We start from the raw sequence: 13,631 nt of genomic DNA on the forward strand, positions 1-13,631 counted from the left end.
CAGGAGTCTGGGGGTCCCTGCTTGGGGTGGCATCACCTCTGCACCAGATGCCGGTGGAGGAGCAGAACCCTTCTGATAAGGAAAGGCAACTGCACGTTTTCTTTTTGCAGGACACACTGGCCTGGTTTGATGACGGCAACCAAAAAGCAGCAGCACAATGGAGGGCTGGATGTATGAGGGCTGCCCAGAGGTCACACTGGATCGTGACGTGGTACAGAAAGCACAGCAGGGTCAGAGCTGCTCCAAGGGGATCCAGGTCCTCCGAGCACCTCCAAGACAAACAGAGCACCCCGGGGACACAGGGCCATGTCCCCCCACCTGCCTTCCCGCAGGCTGAGCTCTGCCACTTCTATTCTTAGATCTCTGCAAAATGCTAATTGCTATGCCTGACCTCCAAGATAACAAGGGAAAACCTCCCCTAATTAGCACCACAGTCTGTGGGTGAAAGAAACCAAATGTTGACTGTAGAGCGACTGCACTTACTGTAAATTCCAACATATGCTGTGGAAAAACGCCGCCTAAATAAGACTTCAGAAGCATGGGGTGTTTAAATAATAATGAATACCCACTGCTGTTTATTACAGAACAGAAACGTAATAAAAGACAAAGCTGCAGTCGCATTTCATCCTTCCTTCCAGGACGTACTGTAACCAGCCTGCAGTTGGGAAGCAGGAGGGAAAAGGAATCCAAAGGCACCAGAAACACAGCAACAGCAATTCCAGGTGCAGGCACCACATTTATGGACATTAGCTAATTAGGCCTTCCAGCATCCCTGCAAGCCGGGTAATTATTATTAGCCTTATTCTGCCACTGCAGAAACTGTGCCAAAGGGGCAGGGTGAATCACTCGCCTGGGGCCAGGCTGTAAGACACACCGGGGAGTCGGGCACTCAGGGCTGCAGTGGAGGAAGAACCTCCAGGGAGGCTGGAAATGGGGAGAGACCAAGGGCATGGTATTGTGGAACAGGAGCTGTGGGGAGCAAAGGGAGACGTAGGAACACCTTAGCAAGTAAAGAGCAGGATGCTTGGCAGCAGGGGGAGGGAGGACTGCACGCCAGCTTCACCTAGGGCTCAGCTCCTTTGTGGTGTAGCTCCACTGACTTGCTCAGCACAGAAATTCAGCCTCTGCTGTTCTCTTTACAGGTGTGTGAAAACCTCCCCCAGCTTTTCATGCATTTATGCACATCCTTCCATCTACAACACGCAGCCTGGACACTGAAGATATCAGCGCCTACTTGAAGGAGCAGCCCTGCTGGATAGGCACTGTTCAGACAAGGCTGCTACCCAGATTGTGCTCTTTGCCTGTGTATCACTTGCTGCCTGCCCGACAGGGCTGGTCCTGTGCACCCGGAGGATACCCACGTCCTGCCCCACTGCACACCAAGGCCCCAGCAGCTGCAGTTCCTCTCGAGGAGCTGAGCAGGGCAGGGGCTGACGGCTTCAGCAAGGACTCACAGCCAGCACAGAGACTTTCTCCAACACTTCTGGGTTTCCACTGGTCACTTGCAGTAGTCCAAAGCACAGAATATTTATTTGCTCCTAATTAGGAGTAATCACCACTTAACCTAGAGGAGGGATGTACCCAGTGTGCCCAGCAGCTCAATACATTTACTGCTGAACAGCCTCTGCTGCAGCTAATTAAAAGAGGAGGGCTCCTGCAAACTTGCAAAGACATTGCCAGGTTTGTTTGTTTTAGTGAGGGGGACCTCGTGTAACTGAGCAACAGAGCTGCTGATACCTGGCCTCAGTAACTCAGGGCAATTTCTTCCACTCCTCTCCCATCCAGTGCCACCTCCAAGCACTGTCCCCTGCGTGTCCCCAGGCATCTCAGGGCAGGCACTTTGGCACAGGGCTGCCCTTTCCCCCACCCTACCCTAAGAGCTGGACAGGCTGAAAGAAGGTTGTTAATAAGACACCCAATTAACATTTCTGTAATAAGTCTTTTTTTTGTAAAATAATTCTCATTGGTAAAGCTTTACTTATTAGTAAAGCTTATTACTATTCCTCTTTACTGCTTGGAAATCCTTCAGGGCAAGAAAAGTTCCAGTAGATCAGCTTTGGCTTTGCTCTCCCTACTGAGCTGCTCGCCACATGCAGAAGGCTGTATCTACTGGACAGATTTATCCCAACACTCTTTTGGGAAAGGGACGTAACCCATCACCCCCATTTCATGCCTGGGAAGTTGCCTCACCCAGAAATCAACTGTAGCTGCTCACACGGAGGGAGCTGTGCGAGCCCCTCGGCTGGGTGCTTGCACCCTGCTGACCACAGGACCCCCGGGAGCAAGCCATGAGCAAAGCCCAGCTGCACATGGACACGGGAGGAGAGCGAGCCACAGCCATGCCTCGCCTGCCTGGGTCCGAGCATTTTCCTGAGGCTCTGCAGTAAAAAAGTCAACCCAGCTGACCTTCTCCCTGACTCCCCAGGGAAAATCCTGACCTCCCGTTCAATGTACAACCCCCAGCACAGCCTGAATGAACAAACACGTCTTGAAAGGTGCCCTGCAGGGCAGAAGACTTGGACTTTTTTGATCCAAGTGAATTCCACGGTTGGGGGATTCACCTGAAAACCAGGGAAAAGGTTCTTTTACATGCTGAGAACTTGATAGATTGAAAATAATAAAGCCCATTTCAGACTGAACTAAAAATTCAAGATCCAAAAGATGTCAGTGAATGACAAAGCAAAATGAGAGCCAGCAAACACCCCTGAAAAAAATCCAGGTAAGACCAAATGAAATATTTTGTTTCCACAATTTAAAAGCATGATTTGTAGTTGTATCCAAATCTTTCACTTGCAATAAATTTCCTTTCCAGAACATCTACTGCTTTAACATTGTTTTGAAAATTGAAAAACACAATCTTTAGTCAATATTATAACTACTCAGACTTCCAAACACAACTGCCATTTCACCTGACCCCTTCTAATAAATTGTTTCGTTTGAATGGACCAGTATTAGCACCAAAGAAGAGTAACTGAAGTGTGCTTAAATAGCTTTTCTACACACACAGTCATCCCGTCCCACACAGATATTTCAGGGAATAGAGTCAGTTTGCTCATCTGCCAGTGCAAACTGCAATAAGGGAGTAATAAGAGAGTTAAACTTTACATGTTTACAAAGGGCTTTGAGAGCCCTGAGAATAGGCAGGAGCTTAGCCATCCAAATGCTTTAGGAGATGTCAGGACGAGGTGTCAGGCAGGTCTCACTGGGCACCACCCCAAATTTTCATGACCCCATAAAGGGGGTCATAAACCATGCAGCAGCAGACCTGGTGGCACCCAGCAGAAGACCCAGACCCTACAGGAAGGCTCGGTCCTGGCCATTCTCTCCAGCTCCCGGCCTCCCTGTGCTCACCCTCCTTCCTGCCAGCCACCATTCACCTCACCCGCGCTGAGTTTTGCCCAGGCACCAGCTCCAAAGCCACAGGAGCAGTTCCCCAGGCTGCTCCCTTCCTTATTCTCTCCTGGAGAAGAGCACTGGGCACGTAACCAAGTTTTAAGGACTTAAACATGTTTGGACAGAGCAGTGTGAAAAATACTCATTTAGACTGGCATGCATGCACACTGTCTCAGGGAAAATACTATTTTCTCACTGCAGCAATGAGGTTAGAGCAGCCTGCGGAGACACAGGCTGCGTATCACAAAACCCAGCGTCTGCGCGTGCGGGAGCCTGCTGTGCCAGTGCCGTGTGCTGGCCTTCCAAGATCATTTCTACTGCAGGCGCTCCTTTTGCTCCCCTCAAAGAAAACCAGCAGTGCCATGGGTGGTCGCAGACACGTCACATCACGCCATCCACCCGGGTCACGGTCCCCGTGGCGTGTGGGCTCTCCTGCTACCACTTGGCTTGGAGCAGCAGGGGCAGCTCCTGGAGGAGCCCCAGCACTCGGTGCCACCATCCCAGACAAACCTTCGCATCCGTTCAAGGACCAGCTGCTGCCGACAGACAAAGGTTTCTAAAACGGTGCCGGACCCAATAAACAGCTGTTCTGCCCTGCTCCTGGCCATCAATCACAGCTGACAGCCTTCCCCCCATGGTCAAGAGTGTGAATTTCACCTTAATTTCTTAGAAGGGCTTTTTCACCAGTTGGAAACTCATAAATACCACTTTGCAAGCCCAGGTAGGGCTAATGATGAATGTCTGCTTCACAGATATGCCAGAGGCTTTGACCTAATTGTCACCGAAATACTTCCTGATTAACTAATAGATAAAACCCAATTAAAACTTCTGCTCTTCCTGAATTCCCTGCTGACTACTTTTTCTCCGCTTCTCGAACTGCTTTCAACCAGATCCAAGCTAAGGGACTGCTCGGGATGGACCACAATGCCCTGACCTTGCGCTCCATGGGTGCCCCTTGGGGAGCCCAGGGCAAGGACTTCCCTTGGAGGGGCTCTGGGGAGGAACGGACAGACCCAGGGAGGTTTCCGAGTCACCCTGCGGTGGTCTCCGGGTGTGAAAACCCCTTGGGGAGCAACTCACAACCAGACAGCCGTAACAGCAGGGAGAACACGATTCCCACTATTTTTTTTTTCCACTTCCTTCTTAAACAGAAGGAAACCACTGCACAGAAAAGCTTCTTTAGCACATTTGCTTTGATGTGCAATAAGTTAATTACCGTAATAGGTTCATCTTTTTCCCCCAGTATTGAATCATGTAGAACATCCATATAAATTGTCATCGAGTTGTTCATTTTGAAACAATTTGTTCTTTAAACAGATCTAGCAGGAATATTCCTGCTGCCAGTTCAGAGGGATATTTTTAAATCCCACATAGCAGGTGTATCCCTTATCATTTGTTCTCCCAAAACTCACTTTGGTTCACTCTTGCCCCGAGGAGACCTCCCGAGGGGATACAGGTCATTTACCCCCCAGCCTTGCAGCTGCCGGGTTAGGGAGATGCTCCCAGGGAGTGTGAGGCTGGCTCACCTCAGTGCCAAAATGCAGGGAGGCTGAGAGCCAGGGTTTGGGGGACAAGAAAGGCCCTCAGGTCACTGGGAGGGACCGGGGGGCTCCACAAGCCCCCTCCTGTTCAGCCTGGCTGCCCCCCACTGCACCCCAGTCCCCTCAGCACACCCTGCAGCCCTCAGGAGACCTCTTTGAGCACTCCTGGCTCTCTCCTTGGGGCTGCAAGAGGAACCTAAAGCTTCACCTCCTGTTTTCAGCATAAAACTCCTCTGCCGGTTACAGCAGGTGAGCAGGACGCCACCCAGGTGCAGGACACACGGGATGGAGCAGGGCTCTCGCCCTGTTCTCAGAGAGCTCAGGCTCTCAGCCCCCAAGCAGCTCGCAGAGCCCCACGCCCGGTGAAAGGCTCTCCGCTGTGCCGAGTGATACACCGAGCAAGAGGGATGAGAGCCTACAGCTTTTCCACATTACCACCTGCACTGCTTTATCTCCCAGACAAATGCTGGACTTGTTTTTAACCTTAAAAGTTAGCATGAGGAGGGCTTGGGAAGTAGCAGGTGATTCACAAGGCAACACGTGCACAGGAAAATTCAATACCTGGGTTTTACTTGTCTTTCCTGGTTCTTCCCTCTTCCCTCCTTCTCTGAAAACAATCTCGAGGTAATGCATTCAGTCCTGCTGGGCTGCTTTATATCACTTGTGGTGTTTGCCAGTTGACTCTCCCCTGCTGAGATCAAGTCTCTTATCACGGATTAAGCCTGTAGCTTGGGAGTGCAGCTCTGAAGTGTGCCGGCAGAGCAGGCAGCTGGGACAAGAGAGCCCAGCAGAAGCCACGAGCACCGAGGGGGCCGGCAGCAACCCCACAGCAGCACAGACACCCCAGCACCAGCCTGGGACCCCCGGGGAAGGCGAGCCTGGAAGCCAGGCTGAGGAAAGGAAGAGCACGCACAAGCAGGAGCACTGGGGGATAAAGGACCTGGATAATATCTTGCCCCCGCCCATGTCAGCTGTTTGGGGGTGACAAAGACACCGCCACTGCTCGCAGCCAGGGCTGAGCTCAATGTGACACAAGCACATCACACTTCTCGTGGTGTGAGCAGAGGTACATCGCTGTCCCAGGCAAAGGGCTCCAGCCCCAGCCTCCCAGCAAGGCTGGCAAAAAGCCTTGTGATGAGATGCATTGAAAAAAAAAAAAAAAAAAAAAAAACATTTTGCCCTGCAAAACCTCCTGAGGAAAAAATTTGCTAGGCACGCCCCAACCACAAGGAGACCCCCTGAGGACACAGGTGGGAGTCCATCCTTCAGCCTGGGAGGTGTTTGCAGAGAGGTTTGCGAGTCTGCCAGCAGCTGCCCCTGATTTCAGGCTGTGCATGCTGAGCTGGGGCAATAACCAAGAGGAGTAGGGCTGAGTTCAAGTGCCAGGACAACATAATTTCCATTCATTAATTTAGCTTTGTCATGGTCCCCCAAAAATATTTCATAAACCTCACACACACAAGGAAAAAAACATTGCAAGCATCAGGATGAGGTAGTTACTGCTACCAAGCAGGTGAAGAGGAGCTTTGGTGGGGAGGACATTTACAACCAGCCAGCACCTGCAGCAGCAGGATGGAGCCAGGTCCCTGCACACAGACAGCCCCTGGTCCACATCGCAGTCACCCCAGGAGCACTGGGCAGCCCCCATGCCCTGCACTGATTCTCTCTTCTTCCTCCGATCCCGTCCTGGGGCCCCTCTGACACTGCTCACAAGCAGGAAGCGCTCCAGCACGTTTCTGAAGGTAGGACACTAAGCTATCTTCTTCCATCCAATTTCCTGTTCTTGAACCAGCTCCACAGGCAGGATCAGCTTGAATGGGCTCATCACAGCTGTTTTAACCTCCGTGGAGCTGCACCGACGTCCGCATGACAGTAGGAAATTGGAAGCAAAATGCTAGCCTCGGCCAGGTCTGCAGCTCGCAGGCGGTATCCGCACATCAGCACCACGCCAGCCTTGATGACCTTGCTGCCAGCACGGCAGGGGCACAGGGGCTGAAGCATCGCCCTCGTGTCGCTGCTGGCCTGGGAGCTGGCGAGGCGAGCTGCGAGCCCCCGGTGCTGGGGGGTCTGCCTGCCCCGCGCCACGGAGCGCCCACCCCACCTGCACTGCTGCCCAGAGCAGCTCCGCAGAAGAGGCCATCACATCTGTTTGCTGCTTTACACAGGCTATCATGTGCTGTGCCTCAGCGGGGGACTGTAAATGACTTTATAGTTATTGTTCCTCAAATTGGACACCCCCTCGGAGCTTAGATAATATGAGACGAAACAGCCCGCAGGAGGCTGCAGTCAAGTGGAACAGTGATAGAGGCTTTTTTCCCCTTCCCGAGAAGAAACACTCAGCATATTTACTTCTCCTCCACACCTCCTCTCCTCTGTCACAATTTCGAACAGAGCCACACCTGGCAGTGACAAGGGTGAACCTGGGTATAATCACCAAGCAAACTGAGCTGCCTGAACCCTGTACGGATGAATGAATTTTGCATGCTAGGATTTGGAAATACAGATTTGACAGCAAGCCCTGAAGAGGAACGGGAAGGGAAAGAGACTGTTGTGGTTTTCACTATTTGCTATTGAAGAGGGGTTTGCAAGGAAACATTATTACTGGCAACGCAGAAATATCATTTCATGTCACTTGGCATCACGGAGCCCGTGTAACCGTCTGAGTGCTGAAGCAGAGGCAGAGATGGCTGCTGGAGGGAGTGGGTGTGGAAAGGAGGCTTTGAGGTGAGAGAGCACGGGAAAGAAATAGAAATAATGAGGGATTTGGGGAAGGAGGATGTCAGGGCTTACAGCAGTGAGAAGGGAAAGGAGCTTGTAATGGAAAAGGGGGGAAGCAGAGGGCTGAAAAAAGGGAAGAAAGTGAAGTTCATGAAACAGTCTGTGTCTGACAAGCAAGGAATGGGTTTAGACAGGAGGGACTTGGATGGAGATGCTCAGCCTGGAAAATAAAGACCCAGAGTGGAGAAATGCAGATGGGGACAGGCAGGAGGGGAGGAAGCAGCATGATGAGAGGCACCAGAGACTTGCAAGACTCCCAATGCTCCAGCTGAATGCCCAAAAACATGGAGCAGAAGAAAAATCACTCTTTACTAAAAGTGGCATTTCATACATTTCACAAACCACAGTGAGACAGGGCCAGACATATCAGGGCAAAGCCATGCCTGGCAGGGGAGAGCTTCTGGGGACCATTTGGGGCTTCCCTGAAAGCTTTTTTTGCAGGCATATAAGTGTATATATCACCTTTCTTTTAGAGCATACAGATTTTTTTTTGTTGTTATACAGACATTAGAGGTCGGTAGCAGTTGAAAGCTGCCTGCGGGTGCCCACACATTAGCGTGTCCCCCCAAGCAGAGAGGGAAGGTTTGCTTTCTGTTCTGTTTCAGCCCTTAGAAAGGAGCATGGTGATGAGAAAACCACCAAGACATTCTGCAGCAGCCTTCCCAGCTCCAGACACTCGCAGGAAGCCAAGCAGAGGGAAAACTCCAAACTGCGTGTGATCACAGTCATTCTGTTTGCCTTTCTCCATAGCAGATCTGATGATTTAAATTAGGTCTCGATTCTTGTTTAAATTATAGTTTACTGTTCTGCGCCCCGCTCAGAAGTGAATTACCTTAAGCAGCAGTATTAATAACACGGTTATAATTAAGCTTCATTACTGTAGGCAGTTTGCTGAAACAAATTGCTTCTTCATTATTATTATGGCACCTTTGGTAAAAAGACATTTCCCCAGAATGCGACCTTGATGCTTTATATAGCAAAAGCTGAGAGATGATAGAGATGTAAGGATGAATTAGCATCTTTTACCTTCTATATCAAGCTCATTAAAAGGAAAGCAACTCAAGTCAAAACCAAGCAGCCTTGATGGAAATTTTAATCCGAGTGAAATGGATAATGAATAGGTTTGAACTTTTCCTGACATTTTTATGGTGGTGCTTTATTTATATTATGCTTCTGCTAAAACATAAATAAATAGCACGGGGGCAGGACTGCAGATGGACAAGGAGACAGGCTGGCTCTCCTGGGTCAGCCCCAGGGCTGCCACAGAGCCAGCTGAGCTGCTCCCCGCACCACCAGCTCCATGTGCTCGCATGCAGCCAGGTGGAAGCCCACTTTAAAGCACACCACACATCTCAGGACAGGGATAACTTTGTGTCATCCCCTTCCAGCCCCACGTACCTCATCTGACATCACCAAAGCGCTCAGTCCTGTCCTCTTAGCAGATGTTTCCCCAGGTCCCCCAGGCTTCCTATGGGGACCGCTTCCTCCAGCAACTGCTGTCACCCTAAGTTTAATTTCCCGTTTCATTTCGTGCAATTGTAACAGCACTGTACACAACTCTATCCCCTTCAGCAGCAGATCCTGACACTTATTAATGAAGCCTTGTCATGCCTGCAGGAAGCAGTGCCATTAGTATCGAGCAGCTCTGGCTACCACAGCACACACGGGGCTCTTCAGGCTACCACAAGCACTCCCTGGCTGTGTCTCCAACCTAAACCACGCAGTGTGCCTCTCTGAAGTGCTCAGGTCCAGAACTTCATCCAGTGCCTAGGCCTGCCCAAATCCACAGGGTCTAAGGCTGCTCAGCACCCTTAAACATGGGCTCTGCTTTGACTCAGCTTCACTATCCCCAACTCAGGTCCAGCAGCAGTAGGCATGAACTGAATTCTGACACCTTTCTGCTCCTCCCATGGTACCAATTTTGATTGTCATCATACAAAGCCTTTCCCACAAATGCTTCTTCCAGGTGAAGCCTGCTTTGAAAAATACTCCTCTGACTCTATTGACGACTTGCTTAGACCAGCTACAGGAGAGGACTGAATATTCTGAGAGCAAACACCCGACCCTTGGGAAGAGAACAGCAGGCTCTGCAGTGGGTGTGCAGCTCCCGCACCCTGCAGCCAACCTCACCCCCAGGTACCCCGAGATACCCTGCTGCACTGCAGCACACCTCGCACCTTGCTTTCCCTACAGCTATTAAAATGGAGACATTAATTTCTGCATTGTAAGTGCTCAACAACTGAAACAAGCCATTATAGGTGGGACGGAAATAGATACTTAGAGTCTAGAAAGATAAAGGTAGAGCAGTTTTGGAAATTATGAGATTAAAAGACTATAGAGAGGAAACAACCTGTTTAAGCATGACATCAGAGGTATCATTACAGGTTAGAGAAGGGGGCACCACCTGAGCAGAAATACTTGTGGAGTGAATTCAAAGCTAGATGATTTGCTCAGCTGAGCCAAAGAAACAGAACCACAAGGAAGCAATCTGAACTGAAAGAAGTGTTTTCTCTTTTTTCTTGCCCCCAAAAGAAGTCCTGAGCCCCACCTCCTCGCCTGGCACAGGACATCCCTGGGAGGTCACTGAGCAGATTTGGAGAAAACCCTCCCAGAAAGAGCAGCACAACTGCAGCCACTCTCCTCTGCCAGAGCTCAGTGGGGGAACTGCTCTTGGCCTCTGCCTTCATGCCAGCCAGGACACCTGGTGGCCCACTGCCAGCAGCAGCAAACAATTAGCCCTTAATTATCACCATTATCACTTTCACCTATGCCGACTCCAAGCCCTTCGGCCATTTAGCAGAGCTGCAGCCTCTCTCCCCCGGACCAGAGAGCAGGGAAATATTTAAGCCATCACTACAAGCCCCGCAGGCTAAAGCTCTGCCCTGCGGCACAGCAGCCAGTCACCTACCTGCAGCAGGACACGGGGACACCTGGGGACAGTGCCCTTGCAGGGGCCTGCAGCATTTCCACAACCAACAGAAGCAGCACTAGGAGAACAAGTTGCGGTGACCGTTGCACACACCATCAGGCTGAAAAGAAAAGATGCCACACTTACCTGGTGGTAGCCTCCTGGCTTCAGAACAGGCCTTGGGGCCTTCCTGGCCTTGTCTCTGCTGGTGAGGGCTGAAAAAGCAGAAGTGAAGTGCCTCCACACCCCTCTGCCCACCTTCAGTACCTCTTTGAGCCCTGAAAGAAGGAGCTCTTGATCCTCTCAGCTCTCCTGCCAAAAGCAAGCTGCCCTGGGCAGCACCAACTTAAAGGCTCCCCGTGATGCGCTGCAGCTGCCCGTCCCCACCAGGCGCTCTGCTCCAACCCCTCACTGAGCAGGGAGCTGGTTCCCTCCTGGGGGACGCACGTGGGGTATTGTCTCTGCCCTGTGCACCGTAGCTCTTGCATTCTGCATACAAAAAGTCATTGAGAAGAAAAGCTCTGGCTTCCCCAAACTCAGCAGATTCCTCTGAAAAACCTTCCATCCCACCACCCTTTCTACACCTGCCCTTGTGTTGCAGGTCTGTGCCAGCTGTGGCTCCTGGCTGCCACGCTGTGCCACCAGCCTGGCTGCAGGGACGCTCCTGCAGCGCTGGAGACATGCCAGACGTGCAGGGAACCCACCCCGTCAAACTCAGCAAAGCCCAGAGTCAAACTTTAACGACCCTTCAACTGTTGTCATTTGCCTTCCGTGTAGCTCCTAGCAGCCCTCAGTGAGTGACTGTTAGCATGCAATTAAACTAGCTTCTCGAAAGGTTACCGATAAAAATATTTCTCCCCATTGTTAAACTGGGCGTTTATTGGGTCTCCCTGTGACCTTTAGCATGACAGAATTTAACACTTTCTCTGCAGGGGTATTGGAGCTTACTTAAAAGCATGCACACGGAGATGCCAGGTGCCACGGGAGGAGCTGGTGCACGCAGGCACTGGGCAGCCTCCTCACGGAGCAGGAGCCCAGGCACCAGCACGCCCGGGGAGAGGCACCCCCAGCACCCCCAGTTCAGTGCTGTACTGCAAACGCTTCAGGAGACGTTAGGATTCCCCACCGAGCTGCTTATTGAGCACGCACGGAGGTGGGATTCCCCCCAGGCCCTGCGGCGAGGGCACCAGCTGCCTGCTCCTGGAGACGTGGCTGCGTGCGGCCCGCTGGTGCCAGCGCCAAGTGCTCAGGAATGAATTCCTGTCTTAATGATTTCCTGGGACATTTGGTCCCGTGAGTTGACAAAATGCTATTACATCAGAATTTCCCTTTCTGTATTCACATGAAAAGTCTCTCCCCTTCTACGCACATGTGTGCCTCTCTATGTGTATATATACACACTCATTAAACAAATGCTAGCTATCAATTTCACTGAGTGCTTATTCTGATAATAGCTATATTTATCATTTAGCATCTCTGGATGCAGTTCAAGTCTAAAATGTATTATGGGTATTATGATATTTAATAACTGTGTTTTATTTTTAAATGCAATAAAAAATACAGATAAGGAGATTTTTTTTAAAGCCACCTCCTGGGTTCTAAATCCATCTCTGTCACTGACATGCTGAGTGACCTTGGATAGGTCGCTCAGTCTGTCTGTGCCTGAGCCTCCTTGTGTGTAGGATGGGGATAATCATACGATCTGCTGCCCAGGGGGGTTGTGTAGACTCATTCTTAATTAATGTTTCTGGAGTGATTCCGTATCCCTAGGCAGAAGGGGAGAGCTCTCGCTGCTGCTTCACCAGGAGGTGCCTGCAGCCCGCGGGTGACGCCGCGAGCCCAGGGTGTATGCAGAGGGTGAGTGTGTGCTCCCATGTTTATGAATAATCGACAGCTCATCAAGTGCTCATTAGGAACACAGAAATCCTAATGACAAGAGTGTGCCCAGGGCTGGGAGGGGGTGAGCCCCTGGCTGGGAGCAGTGCAGGGACCTCAGCCCCTGCAGGGGACAGGGGCCACGGGGACCTGAGTGGGTCCGGGCTCAGCCCTGAGGGACCATTTCCATGGGCTGTGGCTAGGAGCAGGTCTCGGGGGCCACCAGATGCCCCCCACCTGGTTGGAGCAGACCGGGGCTGTCTGTCCTTATTTTGGGGCAGCCCTGAGTGTGGCAGAGCCGCAGCTGAGGGGTGAGGGAAGGATCCCCCGAGCTGCACTGGGACAGGGCCCAGCTAGTGATGGGGCTAGGATGGGGACAGGGGCACGCCATGCATCCCCCTGTGCTTGCCCAGCCCTCGCTTGTTCCTCCTGAACATGCCCACGTGTGATTCAGCTGCATTGCCAGCCCCAAGCCTGGAGTGTGGAACCTGCTCCCTCGTGACTTCCCCAACTGCCATCACTGTGCTGTATGTACATAAGCCCCAGGTATTTTTTCCAGCCAAGTAACAGCAGAAGCATCACCTGCTGTGGCATCCTTTTGTCTTCCGCGCTTGTCACCATGCTGTACAGGTTGGCAAGTCAAGAGCAAGCTCCAGCTGATGCTCTCAGGGCATGATGGTGCTGCAGATGTCAGCCACCATTGAGCCTCCCTGCCCATGTGTGGAGGGGTCTGGCCCTGTAAATCAGCGTGATGAGCAGGAGCCCGTGTCCCTGCTCAGGCTGGGGAGACAGCCTCTGTGTGGCCAGGCAGCAGCCTCTCTAAATCACTCCCTGTGCTGCCAAGAGCCCTCCAGCCTGCCCCCTAAGTGGAGTGTTTTATGGTGGCACAGCAGCTGGGTGAGAGGAGTGGAGGCTGGGAGGAAGGATCAGGGCTGAGGCAATAAACAACGGCCTCCAGCTACCAGCCAGCACCCAGGAAGCGGTGGCCACGGCATCCATCATCCCTGCGGGGCCCGTGGTCCCAAGGACAGAGGTGCAGAGGCTAATGTCGCTGTAGCAGCTGCGAGTTTCCACCATAATTTCCCATAAAAAGAGGGGCAGCGGGCTGCGGAGGCAGGAGGCAGGGAGCTGGCCCT

At 51.8% G+C, this 13,631-nt stretch overlaps 1 long non-coding RNA gene across 1 annotated transcript; it reads right to left on the reverse strand.

Moving 5' to 3' along the window:
- Positions 1–547: 547 nt before the first annotated feature.
- On the reverse strand, positions 548–13,152 carry LOC308182653. Its single transcript, XR_013941993.1, has 4 exons — positions 10,888–13,152; positions 10,621–10,741; positions 851–969; positions 548–772 (listed from the first exon to the last, which is right to left on the reverse strand). It is a non-coding gene; the product is annotated as an uncharacterized lncRNA (long non-coding RNA).
- Positions 13,153–13,631: the final 479 nt, after the last annotated feature.

This window comes from Anser brachyrhynchus (genome assembly GCF_964034855.1).
Source record: "Anser brachyrhynchus genome assembly, chromosome: 25".
Classification (NCBI taxonomy): domain Eukaryota; kingdom Metazoa; phylum Chordata; class Aves; order Anseriformes; family Anatidae; genus Anser; species Anser brachyrhynchus.